Here is a 15810-nt window from a genome sequence, read left to right on the forward strand (position 1 = left end):
AAAATGCTTGCCTAATATGTCTGTTTATCCAAAAGGAAGTAAAAAGGGAGAGCTAGAAAGATAGCATTGCATCACATTACATGGCAATGCAATGCACAGTTGCTGAAGTTGAACCAAAATGAGCTTGTAATCTGGCTTCTGCAACTTTGAACATGAAAAATCCAATGAGGAGAAGAAAAGCAAAGCCAAAGAGTCCATCCCAAAATCCGACAAACAAGCAAAATGAACAAAAAACATTGAATTCAATTCTTTCTGATTTTAGAAACTGCATTAAAGAAGGGGTGCACCGGTCCTGGAGATACTGCAATACCAGGTCAATGCGTGGAGTGGACAGAGCAAGCTCTTTTTCCATCTCCCTGTACTAAAAATCCATTTAATATATGGTCCCCAGATAGGGGACGTATCAGATATTAAACTGATAAGAACAGATACTACACTTGATCTTAGCCAAAAGGCCGAGAAGCGATAACCAGAATTGGTTTCAAACTACGGAGCCACCCAAGGATCCTGAAAAGTCCATTTGTGGAGATGAGCTCCTGGACTCCCGTTAAGAAGACATGTTGTCAACCTCTAGATCCCTTACATGCCTGCACTTTTCGGCTTGCTGCTGCTGCAATCCACGCGTTTTAGATCTGCATAACTCCACCTCTTTAAACACAGCACCTTCACCCCCTGCTGTTCCCACCCGCCTCAACACCGTTGGAAGGGAGGAGAACCAATTAAGGCGGGGGGTGGGGTGGAACGAGCAGCTGTCTACCCTTAGCAGGAGGGCTCCTGATTACATACCTCTCCTGCTGCTGCTGCTGCTGGCTGTCCAGCAGCAGACTGAAGGTGGCTGCTGCTGTGCACAGGTATATAAAGGCTCAGAGCCTATTATGACACGCGCAGCCAGCGTTCCATTGCCACATTCCATCTACTGCAGGCAGGATACCTGGCTGGCTGAATGTCGCTGAGAAGCTCACAGAGACCGCCATAAGCAACAGTTTAACAGAATGCCACAGACTAATCAACCAAACTTTTTGGGTTGGGTTCTCTTTTATAGTCTGCAGGCATTAAATGAAAGAAGTCAGTGTTCCAGCAGAAGGAGACAACGTTTCAGAAAAGGCATTGTAGCAAACCAAAAAAGAAATTTTAAGCGCAGCAGAGTAACCAGCGCACATACCTGTTAGCTCAGGTGAGTTTAAAAGGCTGCTGTTGATAACAAGGGCATTTGCTAAATAGATGGTGTGTGTGCAACAATATACTGAAAGGTCAATTATATTGTGCAGCTTATCTCACCACCTGTAGTTATTTAGGTGAAAGCTCCAAAATGCTTGCCTAATATGTCTGTTTATCCAAAAGGAAGTAAAAAGGGAGAGCTAGAAAGATAGCATTGCATCACATTACATGGCAATGCATTGCACAGTTGATGAAGTTGAACCAAAATGAGCTTGTAATCTGGCTTCTGCAACTTTGAACATGAAAAATCCAATGAGGAGAAGAAAAGCAAAGCCAAAGAGTCCATCCCAAAATCCGACAAACAAGCAAAATGAACAAAAAACATTGAATTCAATTCTTTCTGATTTTAGAAACTGCATTAAAGAAGGGGTGCACCGGTCCTGGAGATACTGCAATACCAGGTCAATGCGTGGAGTGGACAGAGCAAGCTCTTTTTCCATCTCCCTGTTCTAAAAATCCATTTAATATATGGTCCCCAGATAGGGGACGTATCAGATATTAAACTGATAAGAACAGATACTACACTTGATCTTAGCCAAAAGGCCGAGAAGCGATAACCAGAATTGGTTTCAAACTACGGAGCCACCCAAGGATCCTGAAAAGTCCATTTGTGGAGATGAGCTCCTGGACTCCCGTTAAGAAGACATGTTGTCAACCTCTAGATCCCTTACATGCCTGCACTTTTCGGCTTGCTGCTGCTGCAATCCACGCGTTTTAGATCTGCATAACTCCACCTCTTTAAACACAGCACCTTCACCCCCTGCTGTTCCCACCCGCCTCAACACCGTTGGAAGGGAGGAGAACCAATTAAGGCGGGGGGTGGGGTGGAACGAGCAGCTGTCTACCCTTAGCAGGAGGGCTCCTGATTACATACCTCTCCTGCTGCTGCTGCTGCTGGCTGTCCAGCAGCAGACTGAAGGTGGCTGCTGCTGTGCACAGGTATATAAAGGCTCAGAGCCTATTATGACACGCGCAGCCAGCGTTCCATTGCCACATTCCATCTACTGCAGGCAGGATACCTGGCTGGCTGAATGTCGCTGAGAAGCTCACAGAGACCGCCATAAGCAACAGTTTAACAGAATGCCACAGACTAATCAACCAAACTTTTTGGGTTGGGTTCTCTTTTATAGTCTGCAGGCATTAAATGAAAGAAGTCAGTGTTCCAGCAGAAGGAGACAACGTTTCAGAAAAGGCATTGTAGCAAACCAAAAAAGAAATTTTAAGCGCAGCAGAGTAACCAGCGCACATACCTGTTAGCTCAGGTGAGTTTAAAAGGCTGCTGTTGATAACAAGGGCATTTGCTAAATAGATGGTGTGTGTGCAACAATATACTGAAAGGTCAATTATATTGTGCAGCTTATCTCACCACCTGTAGTTATTTAGGTGAAAGCTCCAAAATGCTTGCCTAATATGTCTGTTTATCCAAAAGGAAGTAAAAAGGGAGAGCTAGAAAGATAGCATTGCATCACATTACATGGCAATGCAATGCACAGTTGCTGAAGTTGAACCAAAATGAGCTTGTAATCTGGCTTCTGCAACTTTGAACATGAAAAATCCAATGAGGAGAAGAAAAGCAAAGCCAAAGAGTCCATCCCAAAATCCGACAAACAAGCAAAATGAACAAAAAACATTGAATTCAATTCTTTCTGATTTTAGAAACTGCATTAAAGAAGGGGTGCACCGGTCCTGGAGATACTGCAATACCAGGTCAATGCGTGGAGTGGACAGAGCAAGCTCTTTTTCCATCTCCCTGTTCTAAAAATCCATTTAATATATGGTCCCCAGATAGGGGACGTATCAGATATTAAACTGATAAGAACAGATACTACACTTGATCTTAGCCAAAAGGCCGAGAAGCGATAACCAGAATTGGTTTCAAACTACGGAGCCACCCAAGGATCCTGAAAAGTCCATTTGTGGAGATGAGCTCCTGGACTCCCGTTAAGAAGACATGTTGTCAACCTCTAGATCCCTTACATGCCTGCACTTTTCGGCTTGCTGCTGCTGCAATCCACGCGTTTTAGATCTGCATAACTCCACCTCTTTAAACACAGCACCTTCACCCCCTGCTGTTCCCACCCGCCTCAACACCGTTGGAAGGGAGGAGAACCAATTAAGGCGGGGGGTGGGGTGGAACGAGCAGCTGTCTACCCTTAGCAGGAGGGCTCCTGATTACATACCTCTCCTGCTGCTGCTGCTGCTGCTGGCTGTCCAGCAGCAGACTGAAGGTGGCTGCTGCTGTGCACAGGTATATAAAGGCTCAGAGCCTATTATGACACGCGCAGCCAGCGTTCCATTGCCACATTCCATCTACTGCAGGCAGGATACCTGGCTGGCTGAATGTCGCTGAGAAGCTCACAGAGACCGCCATAAGCAACAGTTTAACAGAATGCCACAGACTAATCAACCAAACTTTTTGGGTTGGGTTCTCTTTTATAGTCTGCAGGCATTAAATGAAAGAAATCAGTGTTCCAGCAGAAGGAGACAACGTTTCAGAAAAGGCATTGTAGCAAACCAAAAAAGAAATTTTAAGCGCAGCAGAGTAACCAGCGCACATACCTGTTAGCTCAGGTGAGTTTAAAAGGCTGCTGTTGATAACAAGGGCATTTGCTAAATAGATGGTGTGTGTGCAACAATATACTGAAAGGTCAATTATATTGTGCAGCTTATCTCACCACCTGTAGTTATTTAGGTGAAAGCTCCAAAATGCTTGCCTAATATGTCTGTTTATCCAAAAGGAAGTAAAAAGGGAGAGCTAGAAAGATAGCATTGCATCACATTACATGGCAATGCAATGCACAGTTGCTGAAGTTGAACCAAAATGAGCTTGTAATCTGGCTTCTGCAACTTTGAACATGAAAAATCCAATGAGGAGAAGAAAAGCAAAGCCAAAGAGTCCATCCCAAAATCCGACAAACAAGCAAAATGAACAAAAAACATTGAATTCAATTCTTTCTGATTTTAGAAACTGCATTAAAGAAGGGGTGCACCGGTCCTGGAGATACTGCAATACCAGGTCAATGCGTGGAGTGGACAGAGCAAGCTCTTTTTCCATCTCCCTGTTCTAAAAATCCATTTAATATATGGTCCCCAGATAGGGGACGTATCAGATATTAAACTGATAAGAACAGATACTACACTTGATCTTAGCCAAAAGGCCGAGAAGCGATAACCAGAATTGGTTTCAAACTACGGAGCCACCCAAGGATCCTGAAAAGTCCATTTGTGGAGATGAGCTCCTGGACTCCCGTTAAGAAGACATGTTGTCAACCTCTAGATCCCTTACATGCCTGCACTTTTCGGCTTGCTGCTGCTGCAATCCACGCGTTTTAGATCTGCATAACTCCACCTCTTTAAACACAGCACCTTCACCCCCTGCTGTTCCCACCCGCCTCAACACCGTTGGAAGGGAGGAGAACCAATTAAGGCGGGGGGTGGGGTGGAACGAGCAGCTGTCTACCCTTAGCAGGAGGGCTCCTGATTACATACCTCTCCTGCTGCTGCTGCTGCTGCTGGCTGTCCAGCAGCAGACTGAAGGTGGCTGCTGCTGTGCACAGGTATATAAAGGCTCAGAGCCTATTATGACACGCGCAGCCAGCGTTCCATTGCCACATTCCATTTACTGCAGGCAGGATACCTGGCTGGCTGAATGTCGCTGAGAAGCTCACAGAGACCGCCATAAGCAACAGTTTAACAGAATGCCACAGACTAATCAACCAAACTTTTTGGGTTGGGTTCTCTTTTATAGTCTGCAGGCATTAAATGAAAGAAGTCAGTGTTCCAGCAGAAGGAGACAACGTTTCAGAAAAGGCATTGTAGCAAACCAAAAAAGAAATTTTAAGCGCAGCAGAGTAACCAGCGCACATACCTGTTAGCTCAGGTGAGTTTAAAAGGCTGCTGTTGATAACAAGGGCATTTGCTAAATAGATGGTGTGTGTGCAACAATATACTGAAAGGTCAATTATATTGTGCAGCTTATCTCACCACCTGTAGTTATTTAGGTGAAAGCTCCAAAATGCTTGCCTAATATGTCTGTTTATCCAAAAGGAAGTAAAAAGGGAGAGCTAGAAAGATAGCATTGCATCACATTACATGGCAATGCAATGCACAGTTGCTGAAGTTGAACCAAAATGAGCTTGTAATCTGGCTTCTGCAACTTTGAACATGAAAAATCCAATGAGGAGAAGAAAAGCAAAGCCAAAGAGTCCATCCCAAAATCCGACAAACAAGCAAAATGAACAAAAAACATTGAATTCAATTCTTTCTGATTTTAGAAACTGCATTAAAGAAGGGGTGCACCGGTCCTGGAGATACTGCAATACCAGGTCAATGCGTGGAGTGGACAGAGCAAGCTCTTTTTCCATCTCCCTGTTCTAAAAATCCATTTAATATATGGTCCCCAGATAGGGGACGTATCAGATATTAAACTGATAAGAACAGATACTACACTTGATCTTAGCCAAAAGGCCGAGAAGCGATAACCAGAATTGGTTTCAAACTACGGAGCCACCCAAGGATCCTGAAAAGTCCATTTGTGGAGATGAGCTCCTGGACTCCCGTTAAGAAGACATGTTGTCAACCTCTAGATCCCTTACATGCCTGCACTTTTCGGCTTGCTGCTGCTGCAATCCACGCGTTTTAGATCTGCATAACTCCACCTCTTTAAACACAGCACCTTCACCCCCTGCTGTTCCCACCCGCCTCAACACCGTTGGAAGGGAGGAGAACCAATTAAGGCGGGGGGTGGGGTGGAACGAGCAGCTGTCTACCCTTAGCAGGAGGGCTCCTGATTACATACCTCTCCTGCTGCTGCTGCTGCTGCTGGCTGTCCAGCAGCAGACTGAAGGTGGCTGCTGCTGTGCACAGGTATATAAAGGCTCAGAGCCTATTATGACACGCGCAGCCAGCGTTCCATTGCCACATTCCATCTACTGCAGGCAGGATACCTGGCTGGCTGAATGTCGCTGAGAAGCTCACAGAGACCGCCATAAGCAACAGTTTAACAGAATGCCACAGACTAATCAACCAAACTTTTTGGGTTGGGTTCTCTTTTATAGTCTGCAGGCATTAAATGAAAGAAATCAGTGTTCCAGCAGAAGGAGACAACGTTTCAGAAAAGGCATTGTAGCAAACCAAAAAAGAAATTTTAAGCGCAGCAGAGTAACCAGCGCACATACCTGTTAGCTCAGGTGAGTTTAAAAGGCTGCTGTTGATAACAAGGGCATTTGCTAAATAGATGGTGTGTGTGCAACAATATACTGAAAGGTCAATTATATTGTGCAGCTTATCTCACCACCTGTAGTTATTTAGGTGAAAGCTCCAAAATGCTTGCCTAATATGTCTGTTTATCCAAAAGGAAGTAAAAAGGGAGAGCTAGAAAGATAGCATTGCATCACATTACATGGCAATGCAATGCACAGTTGCTGAAGTTGAACCAAAATGAGCTTGTAATCTGGCTTCTGCAACTTTGAACATGAAAAATCCAATGAGGAGAAGAAAAGCAAAGCCAAAGAGTCCATCCCAAAATCCGACAAACAAGCAAAATGAACAAAAAACATTGAATTCAATTCTTTCTGATTTTAGAAACTGCATTAAAGAAGGGGTGCACCGGTCCTGGAGATACTGCAATACCAGGTCAATGCGTGGAGTGGACAGAGCAAGCTCTTTTTCCATCTCCCTGTTCTAAAAATCCATTTAATATATGGTCCCCAGATAGGGGACGTATCAGATATTAAACTGATAAGAACAGATACTACACTTGATCTTAGCCAAAAGGCCGAGAAGCGATAACCAGAATTGGTTTCAAACTACGGAGCCACCCAAGGATCCTGAAAAGTCCATTTGTGGAGATGAGCTCCTGGACTCCCGTTAAGAAGACATGTTGTCAACCTCTAGATCCCTTACATGCCTGCACTTTTCGGCTTGCTGCTGCTGCAATCCACGCGTTTTAGATCTGCATAACTCCACCTCTTTAAACACAGCACCTTCACCCCCTGCTGTTCCCACCCGCCTCAACACCGTTGGAAGGGAGGAGAACCAATTAAGGCGGGGGGTGGGGTGGAACGAGCAGCTGTCTACCCTTAGCAGGAGGGCTCCTGATTACATACCTCTCCTGCTGCTGCTGCTGCTGCTGGCTGTCCAGCAGCAGACTGAAGGTGGCTGCTGCTGTGCACAGGTATATAAAGGCTCAGAGCCTATTATGACACGCGCAGCCAGCGTTCCATTGCCACATTCCATTTACTGCAGGCAGGATACCTGGCTGGCTGAATGTCGCTGAGAAGCTCACAGAGACCGCCATAAGCAACAGTTTAACAGAATGCCACAGACTAATCAACCAAACTTTTTGGGTTGGGTTCTCTTTTATAGTCTGCAGGCATTAAATGAAAGAAGTCAGTGTTCCAGCAGAAGGAGACAACGTTTCAGAAAAGGCATTGTAGCAAACCAAAAAAGAAATTTTAAGCGCAGCAGAGTAACCAGCGCACATACCTGTTAGCTCAGGTGAGTTTAAAAGGCTGCTGTTGATAACAAGGGCATTTGCTAAATAGATGGTGTGTGTGCAACAATATACTGAAAGGTCAATTATATTGTGCAGCTTATCTCACCACCTGTAGTTATTTAGGTGAAAGCTCCAAAATGCTTGCCTAATATGTCTGTTTATCCAAAAGGAAGTAAAAAGGGAGAGCTAGAAAGATAGCATTGCATCACATTACATGGCAATGCAATGCACAGTTGCTGAAGTTGAACCAAAATGAGCTTGTAATCTGGCTTCTGCAACTTTGAACATGAAAAATCCAATGAGGAGAAGAAAAGCAAAGCCAAAGAGTCCATCCCAAAATCCGACAAACAAGCAAAATGAACAAAAAACATTGAATTCAATTCTTTCTGATTTTAGAAACTGCATTAAAGAAGGGGTGCACCGGTCCTGGAGATACTGCAATACCAGGTCAATGCGTGGAGTGGACAGAGCAAGCTCTTTTTCCATCTCCCTGTTCTAAAAATCCATTTAATATATGGTCCCCAGATAGGGGACGTATCAGATATTAAACTGATAAGAACAGATACTACACTTGATCTTAGCCAAAAGGCCGAGAAGCGATAACCAGAATTGGTTTCAAACTACGGAGCCACCCAAGGATCCTGAAAAGTCCATTTGTGGAGATGAGCTCCTGGACTCCCGTTAAGAAGACATGTTGTCAACCTCTAGATCCCTTACATGCCTGCACTTTTCGGCTTGCTGCTGCTGCAATCCACGCGTTTTAGATCTGCATAACTCCACCTCTTTAAACACAGCACCTTCACCCCCTGCTGTTCCCACCCGCCTCAACACCGTTGGAAGGGAGGAGAACCAATTAAGGCGGGGGGTGGGGTGGAACGAGCAGCTGTCTACCCTTAGCAGGAGGGCTCCTGATTACATACCTCTCCTGCTGCTGCTGCTGCTGGCTGTCCAGCAGCAGACTGAAGGTGGCTGCTGCTGTGCACAGGTATATAAAGGCTCAGAGCCTATTATGACACGCGCAGCCAGCGTTCCATTGCCACATTCCATCTACTGCAGGCAGGATACCTGGCTGGCTGAATGTCGCTGAGAAGCTCACAGAGACCGCCATAAGCAACAGTTTAACAGAATGCCACAGACTAATCAACCAAACTTTTTGGGTTGGGTTCTCTTTTATAGTCTGCAGGCATTAAATGAAAGAAGTCAGTGTTCCAGCAGAAGGAGACAACGTTTCAGAAAAGGCATTGTAGCAAACCAAAAAAGAAATTTTAAGCGCAGCAGAGTAACCAGCGCACATACCTGTTAGCTCAGGTGAGTTTAAAAGGCTGCTGTTGATAACAAGGGCATTTGCTAAATAGATGGTGTGTGTGCAACAATATACTGAAAGGTCAATTATATTGTGCAGCTTATCTCACCACCTGTAGTTATTTAGGTGAAAGCTCCAAAATGCTTGCCTAATATGTCTGTTTATCCAAAAGGAAGTAAAAAGGGAGAGCTAGAAAGATAGCATTGCATCACATTACATGGCAATGCAATGCACAGTTGCTGAAGTTGAACCAAAATGAGCTTGTAATCTGGCTTCTGCAACTTTGAACATGAAAAATCCAATGAGGAGAAGAAAAGCAAAGCCAAAGAGTCCATCCCAAAATCCGACAAACAAGCAAAATGAACAAAAAACATTGAATTCAATTCTTTCTGATTTTAGAAACTGCATTAAAGAAGGGGTGCACCGGTCCTGGAGATACTGCAATACCAGGTCAATGCGTGGAGTGGACAGAGCAAGCTCTTTTTCCATCTCCCTGTTCTAAAAATCCATTTAATATATGGTCCCCAGATAGGGGACGTATCAGATATTAAACTGATAAGAACAGATACTACACTTGATCTTAGCCAAAAGGCCGAGAAGCGATAACCAGAATTGGTTTCAAACTACGGAGCCACCCAAGGATCCTGAAAAGTCCATTTGTGGAGATGAGCTCCTGGACTCCCGTTAAGAAGACATGTTGTCAACCTCTAGATCCCTTACATGCCTGCACTTTTCGGCTTGCTGCTGCTGCAATCCACGCGTTTTAGATCTGCATAACTCCACCTCTTTAAACACAGCACCTTCACCCCCTGCTGTTCCCACCCGCCTCAACACCGTTGGAAGGGAGGAGAACCAATTAAGGCGGGGGGTGGGGTGGAACGAGCAGCTGTCTACCCTTAGCAGGAGGGCTCCTGATTACATACCTCTCCTGCTGCTGCTGCTGCTGGCTGTCCAGCAGCAGACTGAAGGTGGCTGCTGCTGTGCACAGGTATATAAAGGCTCAGAGCCTATTATGACACGCGCAGCCAGCGTTCCATTGCCACATTCCATCTACTGCAGGCAGGATACCTGGCTGGCTGAATGTCGCTGAGAAGCTCACAGAGACCGCCATAAGCAACAGTTTAACAGAATGCCACAGACTAATCAACCAAACTTTTTGGGTTGGGTTCTCTTTTATAGTCTGCAGGCATTAAATGAAAGAAGTCAGTGTTCCAGCAGAAGGAGACAACGTTTCAGAAAAGGCATTGTAGCAAACCAAAAAAGAAATTTTAAGCGCAGCAGAGTAACCAGCGCACATACCTGTTAGCTCAGGTGAGTTTAAAAGGCTGCTGTTGATAACAAGGGCATTTGCTAAATAGATGGTGTGTGTGCAACAATATACTGAAAGGTCAATTATATTGTGCAGCTTATCTCACCACCTGTAGTTATTTAGGTGAAAGCTCCAAAATGCTTGCCTAATATGTCTGTTTATCCAAAAGGAAGTAAAAAGGGAGAGCTAGAAAGATAGCATTGCATCACATTACATGGCAATGCAATGCACAGTTGCTGAAGTTGAACCAAAATGAGCTTGTAATCTGGCTTCTGCAACTTTGAACATGAAAAATCCAATGAGGAGAAGAAAAGCAAAGCCAAAGAGTCCATCCCAAAATCCGACAAACAAGCAAAATGAACAAAAAACATTGAATTCAATTCTTTCTGATTTTAGAAACTGCATTAAAGAAGGGGTGCACCGGTCCTGGAGATACTGCAATACCAGGTCAATGCGTGGAGTGGACAGAGCAAGCTCTTTTTCCATCTCCCTGTTCTAAAAATCCATTTAATATATGGTCCCCAGATAGGGGACGTATCAGATATTAAACTGATAAGAACAGATACTACACTTGATCTTAGCCAAAAGGCCGAGAAGCGATAACCAGAATTGGTTTCAAACTACGGAGCCACCCAAGGATCCTGAAAAGTCCATTTGTGGAGATGAGCTCCTGGACTCCCGTTAAGAAGACATGTTGTCAACCTCTAGATCCCTTACATGCCTGCACTTTTCGGCTTGCTGCTGCTGCAATCCACGCGTTTTAGATCTGCATAACTCCACCTCTTTAAACACAGCACCTTCACCCCCTGCTGTTCCCACCCGCCTCAACACCGTTGGAAGGGAGGAGAACCAATTAAGGCGGGGGGTGGGGTGGAACGAGCAGCTGTCTACCCTTAGCAGGAGGGCTCCTGATTACATACCTCTCCTGCTGCTGCTGCTGCTGGCTGTCCAGCAGCAGACTGAAGGTGGCTGCTGCTGTGCACAGGTATATAAAGGCTCAGAGCCTATTATGACACGCGCAGCCAGCGTTCCATTGCCACATTCCATCTACTGCAGGCAGGATACCTGGCTGGCTGAATGTCGCTGAGAAGCTCACAGAGACCGCCATAAGCAACAGTTTAACAGAATGCCACAGACTAATCAACCAAACTTTTTGGGTTGGGTTCTCTTTTATAGTCTGCAGGCATTAAATGAAAGAAGTCAGTGTTCCAGCAGAAGGAGACAACGTTTCAGAAAAGGCATTGTAGCAAACCAAAAAAGAAATTTTAAGCGCAGCAGAGTAACCAGCGCACATACCTGTTAGCTCAGGTGAGTTTAAAAGGCTGCTGTTGATAACAAGGGCATTTGCTAAATAGATGGTGTGTGTGCAACAATATACTGAAAGGTCAATTATATTGTGCAGCTTATCTCACCACCTGTAGTTATTTAGGTGAAAGCTCCAAAATGCTTGCCTAATATGTCTGTTTATCCAAAAGGAAGTAAAAAGGGAGAGCTAGAAAGATAGCATTGCATCACATTACATGGCAATGCAATGCACAGTTGCTGAAGTTGAACCAAAATGAGCTTGTAATCTGGCTTCTGCAACTTTGAACATGAAAAATCCAATGAGGAGAAGAAAAGCAAAGCCAAAGAGTCCATCCCAAAATCCGACAAACAAGCAAAATGAACAAAAAACATTGAATTCAATTCTTTCTGATTTTAGAAACTGCATTAAAGAAGGGGTGCACCGGTCCTGGAGATACTGCAATACCAGGTCAATGCGTGGAGTGGACAGAGCAAGCTCTTTTTCCATCTCCCTGTTCTAAAAATCCATTTAATATATGGTCCCCAGATAGGGGACGTATCAGATATTAAACTGATAAGAACAGATACTACACTTGATCTTAGCCAAAAGGCCGAGAAGCGATAACCAGAATTGGTTTCAAACTACGGAGCCACCCAAGGATCCTGAAAAGTCCATTTGTGGAGATGAGCTCCTGGACTCTCGTTAAGAAGACATGTTGTCAACCTCTAGATCCCTTACATGCCTGCACTTTTCGGCTTGCTGCTGCTGCAATCCACGCGTTTTAGATCTGCATAACTCCACCTATTTAAACACAGCACCTTCACCCCCTGCTGTTCCCACCCGCCTCAACACCGTTGGAAGGGAGGAGAACCAATTAAGGCGGGGGGTGGGGTGAAACGAGCAGCTGTCTACCCTTAGCAGGAGGGCTCCTGATTACATACCTCTCCTGCTGCTGCTGCTGCTGGCTGTCCAGCAGCAGACTGAAGGTGGCTGCTGCTGTGCACAGGTATATAAAGGCTCAGAGCCTATTATGACACGCGCAGCCAGCGTTCCATTGCCACATTCCATCTACTGCAGGCAGGATACCTGGCTGGCTGAATGTCGCTGAGAAGCTCACAGAGACCGCCATAAGCAACAGTTTAACAGAATGCCACAGACTAATCAACCAAACTTTTTGGGTTGGGTTCTCTTTTATAGTCTGCAGGCATTAAATGAAAGAAGTCAGTGTTCCAGCAGAAGGAGACAACGTTTCAGAAAAGGCATTGTAGCAAACCAAAAAAGAAATTTTAAGCGCAGCAGAGTAACCAGCGCACATACCTGTTAGCTCAGGTGAGTTTAAAAGGCTGCTGTTGATAACAAGGGCATTTGCTAAATAGATGGTGTGTGTGCAACAATATACTGAAAGGTCAATTATATTGTGCAGCTTATCTCACCACCTGTAGTTATTTAGGTGAAAGCTCCAAAATGCTTGCCTAATATGTCTGTTTATCCAAAAGGAAGTAAAAAGGGAGAGCTAGAAAGATAGCATTGCATCACATTACATGGCAATGCAATGCACAGTTGCTGAAGTTGAACCAAAATGAGCTTGTAATCTGGCTTCTGCAACTTTGAACATGAAAAATCCAATGAGGAGAAGAAAAGCAGAGCCAAAGAGTCCATCCCAAAATCCGACAAACAAGCAAAATGAACAAAAAACATTGAATTCAATTCTTTCTGATTTTAGAAACTGCATTAAAGAAGGGGTGCACCGGTCCTGGAGATACTACAATACCAGGTCAATGCGTGGAGTGGACAGAGCAAGCTCTTTTTCCATCTCCCTGTTCTAAAAATCCATTTAATATATGGTCCCCAGATAGGGGACGTATCAGATATTAAACTGATAAGAACAGATACTACACTTGATCTTAGCCAAAAGGCCGAGAAGCGATAACCAGAATTGGTTTCAAACTACGGAGCCACCCAAGGATCCTAAAAAGTCCATTTGTGGAGATGAGCTCCTGGACTCCCGTTAAGAAGACATGTTGTCAACCTCTAGATCCCTTACATGCCTGCACTTTTCGGCTTGCTGCTGCTGCAATCCACGCGTTTTAGATCTGCATAACTCCACCTCTTTAAACACAGCACCTTCACCCCCTGCTGTTCCCACCCGCCTCAACACCGTTGGAAGGGAGGAGAACCAATTAAGGCGGGGGGTGGGGTGGAACGAGCAGCTGTCTACCCTTAGCAGGAGGGCTCCTGATTACATACCTCTCCTGCTGCTGCTGCTGCTGGCTGTCCAGCAGCAGACTGAAGGTGGCTGCTGCTGTGCACAGGTATATAAAGGCTCAGAGCCTATTATGACACGCGCAGCCAGCGTTCCATTGCCACATTCCATCTACTGCAGGCAGGATACCTGGCTGGCTGAATGTCGCTGAGAAGCTCACAGAGACCGCCATAAGCAACAGTTTAACAGAATGCCACAGACTAATCAACCAAACTTTTTGGGTTGGGTTCTCTTTTATAGTCTGCAGGCATTAAATGAAAGAAGTCAGTGTTCCAGCAGAGGGAGACAACGTTTCAGAAAAGGCATTGTAGCAAACCAAAAAAGAAATTTTAAGCGCAGCAGAGTAACCAGCGCACATACCTGTTAGCTCAGGTGAGTTTAAAAGGCTGCTGTTGATAACAAGGGCATTTGCTAAATAGATGGTGTGTGTGCAACAATATACTGAAAGGTCAATTATATTGTGCAGCTTATCTCACCACCTGTAGTTATTTAGGTGAAAGCTCCAAAATGCTTGCCTAATATGTCTGTTTATCCAAAAGGAAGTAAAAAGGGAGAGCTAGAAAGATAGCATTGCATCACATTACATGGCAATGCAATGCACAGTTGCTGAAGTTGAACCAAAATGAGCTTGTAATCTGGCTTCTGCAACTTTGAACATGAAAAATCCAATGAGGAGAAGAAAAGCAGAGCCAAAGAGTCCATCCCAAAATCCGACAAACAAGCAAAATGAACAAAAAACATTGAATTCAATTCTTTCTGATTTTAGAAACTGCATTAAAGAAGGGGTGCACCGGTCCTGGAGATACTGCAATACCAGGTCAATGCGTGGAGTGGACAGAGCAAGCTCTTTTTCCATCTCCCTGTTCTAAAAATCCATTTAATATATGGTCCCCAGATAGGGGACGTATCAGATATTAAACTGATAAGAACAGATACTACACTTGATCTTAGCCAAAAGGCCGAGAAGCGATAACCAGAATTGGTTTCAAACTACGGAGCCACCCAAGGATCCTAAAAAGTCCATTTGTGGAGATGAGCTCCTGGACTCCCGTTAAGAAGACATGTTGTCAACCTCTAGATCCCTTACATGCCTGCACTTTTCGGCTTGCTGCTGCTGCAATCCACGCGTTTTAGATCTGCATAACTCCACCTCTTTAAACACAGCACCTTCACCCCCTGCTGTTCCCACCCGCCTCAACACCGTTGGAAGGGAGGAGAACCAATTAAGGCGGGGGGTGGGGTGGAACGAGCAGCTGTCTACCCTTAGCAGGAGGGCTCCTGATTACATACCTCTCCTGCTGCTGCTGCTGCTGGCTGTCCAGCAGCAGACTGAAGGTGGCTGCTGCTGTGCACAGGTATATAAAGGCTCAGAGCCTATTATGACACGCGCAGCCAGCGTTCCATTGCCACATTCCATCTACTGCAGGCAGGATACCTGGCTGGCTGAATGTCGCTGAGAAGCTCACAGAGACCGCCATAAGCAACAGTTTAACAGAATGCCACAGACTAATCAACCAAACTTTTTGGGTTGGGTTCTCTTTTATAGTCTGCAGGCATTAAATGAAAGAAGTCAGTGTTCCAGCAGAAGGAGACAACGTTTCAGAAAAGGCATTGTAGCAAACCAAAAAAGAAATTTTAAGCGCAGCAGAGTAACCAGCGCACATACCTGTTAGCTCAGGTGAGTTTAAAAGGCTGCTGTTGATAACAAGGGCATTTGCTAAATAGATGGTGTGTGTGCAACAATATACTGAAAGGTCAATTATATTGTGCAGCTTATCTCACCACCTGTAGTTATTTAGGTGAAAGCTCCAAAATGCTTGCCTAATATGTCTGTTTATCCAAAAGGAAGTAAAAAGGGAGAGCTAGAAAGATAGCATTGCATCACATTACATGGCAATGCAATGCACAGTTGCTGAAGTTGAACCAAAATGAGCTT

At 44.9% G+C, this 15810-nt stretch overlaps 12 non-coding genes across 12 annotated transcripts; all 12 read right to left on the reverse strand.

The window, feature by feature from the left end:
• Nucleotides 1-276: 276 nt before the first annotated feature.
• Nucleotides 277-467, reverse strand: LOC141207112 (U2 spliceosomal RNA). Its single transcript, XR_012277536.1, has one exon. It is a non-coding gene; the product is annotated as a U2 spliceosomal RNA (small nuclear RNA).
• A 1115-nt stretch (nucleotides 468-1582) lies between these two features.
• Nucleotides 1583-1773, reverse strand: LOC141207571 (U2 spliceosomal RNA). The gene has a single exon (XR_012277903.1). It is a non-coding gene; the product is annotated as a U2 spliceosomal RNA (small nuclear RNA).
• A 1115-nt stretch (nucleotides 1774-2888) lies between these two features.
• On the reverse strand, nucleotides 2889-3079 carry LOC141207572 (U2 spliceosomal RNA). Its single transcript, XR_012277904.1, has one exon. It is a non-coding gene; the product is annotated as a U2 spliceosomal RNA (small nuclear RNA).
• A 1118-nt stretch (nucleotides 3080-4197) lies between these two features.
• LOC141207574 (U2 spliceosomal RNA) lies at nucleotides 4198-4388 on the reverse strand. Its single transcript, XR_012277906.1, has one exon. It is a non-coding gene; the product is annotated as a U2 spliceosomal RNA (small nuclear RNA).
• A 1118-nt stretch (nucleotides 4389-5506) lies between these two features.
• Nucleotides 5507-5697, reverse strand: LOC141207575 (U2 spliceosomal RNA). The gene has a single exon (XR_012277907.1). It is a non-coding gene; the product is annotated as a U2 spliceosomal RNA (small nuclear RNA).
• Nucleotides 5698-6815: 1118 nt separating this feature from the next.
• On the reverse strand, nucleotides 6816-7006 carry LOC141207576 (U2 spliceosomal RNA). Its single transcript, XR_012277908.1, has one exon. It is a non-coding gene; the product is annotated as a U2 spliceosomal RNA (small nuclear RNA).
• A 1118-nt stretch (nucleotides 7007-8124) lies between these two features.
• On the reverse strand, nucleotides 8125-8315 carry LOC141207577 (U2 spliceosomal RNA). Its single transcript, XR_012277909.1, has one exon. It is a non-coding gene; the product is annotated as a U2 spliceosomal RNA (small nuclear RNA).
• Nucleotides 8316-9430: 1115 nt separating this feature from the next.
• LOC141207578 (U2 spliceosomal RNA) lies at nucleotides 9431-9621 on the reverse strand. The gene has a single exon (XR_012277910.1). It is a non-coding gene; the product is annotated as a U2 spliceosomal RNA (small nuclear RNA).
• A 1115-nt stretch (nucleotides 9622-10736) lies between these two features.
• On the reverse strand, nucleotides 10737-10927 carry LOC141207579 (U2 spliceosomal RNA). Its single transcript, XR_012277911.1, has one exon. It is a non-coding gene; the product is annotated as a U2 spliceosomal RNA (small nuclear RNA).
• A 1115-nt stretch (nucleotides 10928-12042) lies between these two features.
• Nucleotides 12043-12233, reverse strand: LOC141207580 (U2 spliceosomal RNA). Its single transcript, XR_012277912.1, has one exon. It is a non-coding gene; the product is annotated as a U2 spliceosomal RNA (small nuclear RNA).
• Nucleotides 12234-13348: 1115 nt separating this feature from the next.
• Nucleotides 13349-13539, reverse strand: LOC141207143 (U2 spliceosomal RNA). The gene has a single exon (XR_012277565.1). It is a non-coding gene; the product is annotated as a U2 spliceosomal RNA (small nuclear RNA).
• A 1115-nt stretch (nucleotides 13540-14654) lies between these two features.
• Nucleotides 14655-14845, reverse strand: LOC141207581 (U2 spliceosomal RNA). The gene has a single exon (XR_012277913.1). It is a non-coding gene; the product is annotated as a U2 spliceosomal RNA (small nuclear RNA).
• Nucleotides 14846-15810: the final 965 nt, after the last annotated feature.

This window comes from Phyllobates terribilis, unplaced genomic scaffold, assembly GCF_046119375.1.
Source record: "Phyllobates terribilis strain yellow unplaced genomic scaffold, ASM4611937v1 Scaffold_160__1_contigs__length_4322635, whole genome shotgun sequence".
Lineage (NCBI taxonomy): Eukaryota > Metazoa > Chordata > Amphibia > Anura > Dendrobatidae > Phyllobates > Phyllobates terribilis.